The sequence below is a fragment of the Ictidomys tridecemlineatus genome, chromosome 2, assembly GCF_052094955.1.
Source record: "Ictidomys tridecemlineatus isolate mIctTri1 chromosome 2, mIctTri1.hap1, whole genome shotgun sequence".
Lineage (NCBI taxonomy): Eukaryota > Metazoa > Chordata > Mammalia > Rodentia > Sciuridae > Ictidomys > Ictidomys tridecemlineatus.
In genome coordinates this window covers 159,793,627-159,800,253 of record NC_135478.1, presented here as the reverse complement: position 1 = coordinate 159,800,253, position 6,627 = coordinate 159,793,627, and positions in this window count along the sequence as shown.

The window sequence follows — 6,627 nt, the reverse complement described above, 5'->3', positions numbered from 1 at the left end:
TAAGAGAGTATATCAACATTCTCAATTATTAAGAATTTATTGTATTGTGCTGATTTATATGAAATGTTTAATTCTGAGAGAGTTAATTGCATAAGATATATAAATATATGTACATTATTGATTGAGGAAACTTTAGCTTAGGGAAGTTAAACAACTTGCCAAAGAATATGTATCTGATAAGGAGTTAAGTCATAGAAGAAACTCATTTCAATTGATTTTAGAATCTGGGTTCTTAATTACAATAGCTAATTTCTTTTCTAAAACAGTTTTGTTAGCAAAGTTTTGGAGTTATCATAGTTAATAGTGAGCTGTGGAATGGAAAAAAACAAAAACAAACAAACATCATCTCAGAATTTCTAGGCAAATAGATCACATACGACTCCATAAATTAAGCCAAAACACTGCTCCAGCAATGATATATTGATTAGGTATTCAGAAGCCCTAACTTTGGCCCATCTTCTCTACCATCAATTCCACTTGTATCACAATTTCTGTAGCATAGAACAAAATCTTTCAGTGTACTGCCAGAAACATTTCTTTAAATTCCAAATCCCCTCATACACATGACACATCTAATTAAATACACTTTCAAAATATTAATGATGGGATGGCTACTTTCCAAAGAGAAAGTTATGAAGGATAACAAAGAACAAGAAGTGAACAGAAAGAGAATGCTCTACTCCACTGTGGGGAAACTAGAATGAGAAAAGAGGAGGCCAGTTTTGCCCAAGATAAGCTACATGAGCTTCGAAATTGAACTCAGGGCCAATTCGGACAAGATCAAGTCCATTATGAGGGTCAGATACAAAGGCAAAGTCAGTAAAAGCTACTCATATATTTTTGGGACTATGATTATAAGGACCTCCAGAATAGGTGTACTGTGTGGGTATTAAGATACAAGCAACAAAGGCATATCATATGATATTTGGAAATGCAGTCATTTGTGATTTATTTTAAAAGAGCTTGCCAGTGAATATTGTTATATTCTGTGTCTGCCTTTGAAGTTATTCCAGTCAGTAGGCCAAGGAAAAAGACCACTTAACTATTATTTAGAAATGAAATGGCTACTACAAAGGAAGTAGTTGTATGTTAAAATGACACCAAGCCATCTTGAGTCAACTAAGTTAGCTCTGGGGCAAGAATAAATGCATACAAATGTAAGACAATATTCTGGTACATGGAGTACTTTCAGAGTCTGTGAAAGGTCAATGAAGAGATAGTGAGCTGTCATATCCCTGTCATAAATATACCTCTAAGTACTATTTAAGTTGCCTGATACTTAAATACATCAAGTGAAAGATAACATCTTAGGGTCAAAGAAAAGTATATGAACTCTAATTGCTTAACACAGAGGAAAATGAATAGAGAAATAAAAAAGTCAAGGCAGGAATATTAGTTAAAATAGTTGGCAAAATTGCAGTGGTAAAGGCTGATAATTCAGAAATAAGAATAGGTTTGCCATTACAAGTGAGAAAATGTATTGGGCAAAACAATAAGCAAATAAAAGCAGAATTAATTACTAAAATTTTCCGTATAGGAGCGATAACATTCTAAGAAGGTTTTAGTAAATATATGCTAAGATTAATTTCCAATTCTTGAAGTCATGTTTGATGTTGAGAAACTCTCTTGTATTAGGATTCTCCAGAGAGACATACTAATAGGAAGGAAGGAAGGAAGGAAGGAAGGAAGGAAGGAAGGAAGGAAGGAAGGAAGGAAGGAAGGAAGGAAGGAAGGAAGGAAGGAAGGAAGGGAGGGAGGGAGGGAGGGAGGGAGGGGGATTTACTGTGATCGCAGCAATTCTGGAAGCTGAGGCAAAGGGATCACAAGTTTAAGATCAGCCTTGGTAACTTAGTGAGAACCTGTATCAAAATAAAAAATAAAAAGACCTGGGATGTAGCTCAATGTTAAAGTGCCCCTGAATTCAATCCTCAGTTCTAAAGTAAAAAAAAAAAAAACATAAAACAATTAGTAATTAGTGATATTGAAAAGAATACAAATATTTGCTTGATATATGTATACACAAACACACACACACAAAGGTATTCTTAATAAAATAGAGAGTAATACACACAGACATTATAGTGCTTATATCTGTAACTTGTCATATGGCCATAGCTAGTATTTATAAGTACCTTTTCCTACAATATATTCTGTATTCCCTTTGTGTTCAGCAATTACCTCAGCTGGTTATAGTTCTTTCCCTAGTGAAGTAAACTGAACCCGCATTTTGGAAGAGTCCTGCCTGGATTCAGTTATTTAGTTTCATATTAACCTTAATCACAAGGCAGGCTAATAATAAGAATTGACTTAGGGATCTTCTCTGTTCCAGATATACTCCTACCTCCACTATAGATTAGTAATCTGCATAGTTCTTAGTTCATATCAAGCACTCTAGCTAACATTGTAATTCCCTGAATCAGTATTGGACACTGATTCAGAGAAAACACAGCCTTCTGAAGACTATTTCCCTAGACTTGTAAGACACTGTCACCTGCTGTCATAACTACATCTTCAAGAGCTCATTCCACTGTTCTATCAAGCCAGCTATTTGTGAATTTAATGCTCAAAAATCTGTTGCTATACTGTGTTGATTTTTAAGTGTGTTCCTTGCTTACAAGCAACACTGTGTGGAGTACCATGACAGTGAATGAGAGACTCTGTAAATTCACAGAGTTTTGGCAGAAGCATTAAATGTAGAGAAGGCAAATCCATACCCAGGGTAAATATTTATTCCTATAAGAACATAACACTGTCTTTTTCATGACATTGGAAGTAGTCCAATATAATCATCCTGCTATCAACTAGCAGGCATATCACCTCAGGAAATGGTGCCATATTAGACAGAGCTTATTACTGATCCCTCTGCTACCAGATTGAGCACTTAGTGGCAGCCATAGCTGCTGAATATTGATAAATGAAAGTTTGTGTTACTCAGTCCATGGATAACTTCTATCCCTGCCACCATGTTCACTTTATGAATACATCGGGTGATAGCAGGGTTGTCTGAGGAAGGAAGTTGACCACTATCCACAGAACAGGTCATCCTAAATATTATTAAAATCTTTCTCTACTGACATCACCCTTTGGCAAGTATGCACTAGTAACACAAATATTTTCAAATTCTTTGATCATTTAGAGAGGTTCATATACATACCTCTTTCTCAAATTTATTTTTCACAGTTCAAGATGCTAGTAAACCCAAGATCAAGATACTGGTAAGTTCCATGTCTGGTGAAGTCATTCTTCTATCTTCACATAGCAGAAGAGTAGAAATGCAAAAAGGGCCTAGAATGTTTCCTTTTGTAAAATCACTAATCCCATTTGTAGGAACAGATCCCTTATGACTTGTTAATTTCTTACAAGCTCATTTGTTAACATTATTACCACATTGAGGTTTAAGTTTCAATATGAACTTTGGAGGCAGCAATTCATTTTCTTTCTTCCATATTTTCTTTCTTATATCATAAACCAGAATTCTTAGGCTCCTTCTTGATTCTGCTTTGTTTTTCAAGTGCCACATCCACTTGATTACTAAATACTCATTTTTCTTCTGAAAAAATTCCTGTCTTTATATTTGTCTATAAAGATCTATTTTCTAAACTGGAAATCCACATGAAGCAAAATGAAATTAAGCCTCTCTCTTTCTCCATGCACAAATCTCAAATCAAAGTGAATCAAAGATTTAGGCACTAGAACAGAGACCCTGTGCCTAACAGAAGTAAAAGTAGGCCCAAATCTCCACTATGTCAGCTTAGTAACTGACTTCCTTAAAAAGACTCCCAGAGATCAAGAGGTAAAATCAAGAATCACTAAATGGGATGAATTCAAACTAAAAAGATTATTTTTAGCAAAAGAAACAATCAATAAGGTGAAGAGAGATCCTTCAGAATGGGAGAAAATCTTTACCACATGCACCTCAGATAAAGCATTAATCTCCAGCATATACAAAGAACTCAAAAAAGTAATACTAAAAAAAAGCCCCAATAACCCAATCAATAAATGGGCTAAGGAACCTAACAGACACTTCTCAGAAGAAGAAATACAACTGATCAACAAATACATGAAAAAATGTTCAACATCTCTAGCAATTAGAGAAATGCAAATCAAAACAATTCTAAGATTTCATCTCACTCCAGTCAGAATGGCAATTATCAAGAACACAAGCAATAATAAAATTTTGCAAGGGTGGGAGAAAAGGTACATCCATACATTGCTGGTGGAACTGTAAATTGGTGCAACCCCACTAGAAAGCAGTATGGAGATCTCTCAGAAAATTTGGAATTGAAACATCATTTTACCCAATTGTCTCACTTCTCCTCAGTCTATACCCAAAGGACTTATAATCAGCATACTACAGTGATGCAGCCACATCAATGTTTATAGCAGTTAATCTCACAATAGCTAAACTATGAAGCTCAACTTGCTGCCCTTCGATATATGAATGGTAAACAAAATGTTGTATACATACTCAATAGAATACTACTCAGCCTTAAAGAATTAAATTATGGCATTTGCAGGTAAATGCATGGAACTGGAAAGTATCATGCTAAGTGAAATAAACCAATCCCCAAAAAATCAAAGGCCAAATATTTTCTCTTATATGCAGATGCTAATTTATAATAAGGGCATGGGGTGGCCATGGAAGAATAGAGGTACTAATAGAGGTGGCAGAGGGAAGGAAAAGGAGGGCAGAGAATATGGGGGTAGGAAGTATAGTAGAGTGAATCGAGCATTTTTACCCTATGTGCATACATGACTACATGACAGGTGTGATTCTACATTATGTATAACCAAAAGAATGAGAAGTTGTACTCCACTTATGTATTATGGGTCAAATGCATTCTACTGTCATGTATAACTATCTAGAATAAATTTTAAAAAAGGCTCAGACTAACACACTCAAGTGGTAATCTCTGTCAGGGTCTCCTCTTACTCTTGAAAGAGTTGTTTCTATTCTTCACACTTGAATAAATCTTTCTCCTTTCACTCTTGCAAAAAAAAAAAAGTATCTGTTTTCTAGGTCTTTACAAGACTTGTGTTCTAGGTCTTTATAATCCCTTACTTATATGAATGTATTCCTTTATTTCTTTACTGAGTATTAAAGTATCATCTTTCTTTTGCTTGAATTCATGCTGGTCATGGGAGAAATACCATGAGGAAAAGTATGCATATGGCCTCGTGCCCATGGTGTTCACGTACGGATCATCATGTTCAGTGTTTAAATAATAAATACAATGGAATAGAAGAATTAATTATTATAGAAGGCCCTAGACAATTAATCTATTCTTGGAATATTAGGCTTTCTTGGAGAATTTGTTCTAAACTGAAGTCAGAATGATAAAGTAGGAGTAAGTTATCCAGAGAGAATAAATATATCTTAACATGGAAGTGAGAAAAAGATTGACAAAATGAAAATTATTTTATGGTGCATGTCTCAATGAAGCACTTAAAGTGTTTACAAGAAAAAAATTATGTGCTATTTCTTTTCCTAGAGATGTGTGTGTGTGTGTGTGTGTGTGTGTGTGTGTGTGTGTAGGTAGATGGGAAGAAAGATAAATACATATATATGATTGCAGTCATCTGCTTCTTTAGAGAGAGATATTTATTTAGAATATAGGTATTTCTAAATATATAACAATATCCATTTGTAATATATTTATACACAATTATATGTATCTGTATAAAATAATATAAACATTATATGTATCTGTATAATTTCCTAAAGAAGCAGAAGACTAATGAATTTAATTTATTTATTTATAGAATATATTTATATAGAGAATGTTTACTTATATATAGAAAGAATTTTGAAGGAAAAGAAATGCAAATTATCCACTGTCAGGAGCAGTTGAGAACCATATGGAAAATAAACAATGTAACTACAACAAAGTCCTTCCTGTGTTTGCTGACTAGTATGAGGGCAGCACCATATGCTTTCATGTACATAACCCCAGGAGGGCAGTACCATATGTTCACACGTGTGTCACCTTTCTTGGCCTTTTATATAAGGCAATGTCCCAAGGGTTATGCAAAATGGGAAAATGGAAAGCAGCCACAATATGAATATGAGAATGTGGTGTGTTTCCCTGTTGACCGATTCTGTTAGGCCATCATTTTGGTTGGCAAGCATCCAGAACAGCTGCTTTACCCTGGGGCAAAGGTCTTTGTGATACCACAAAATATCCCCAACGAGTGAGATAGTAGTGTGAAGGTGATGTGCCCTTTGGGATTGGACTTTCCCCCACTAGTATAGGTTGAGAAAAAGGTAGTAATTACCATGTAAGATAATAATAGATTTTTTTTATCTCCTCTCTCCTTTGCCACTAAGTTCTGATAAAATGGATAAATACCTATTACACATAACAGAAATATCAGTATTAAAAAAGAAGAAAAAGTAAAATATCTAAAGAACCCTATGCATCAAGTTTGTTCCATTATTTTTTAGTGACTACAGATCAATGTTTAAATCAAAGTTGATTTCTGACCTCTTGGGTACATAACAAGGCTGCACAACACATGTGGTACTTTGGGCCAGAAATATTCTCTATCGTTCCAGAAGCGATTCAAATGAAGGGATGATGAAAAGTATTTTATAAACATCCATAAACACATTCACAGGCTTTGCAG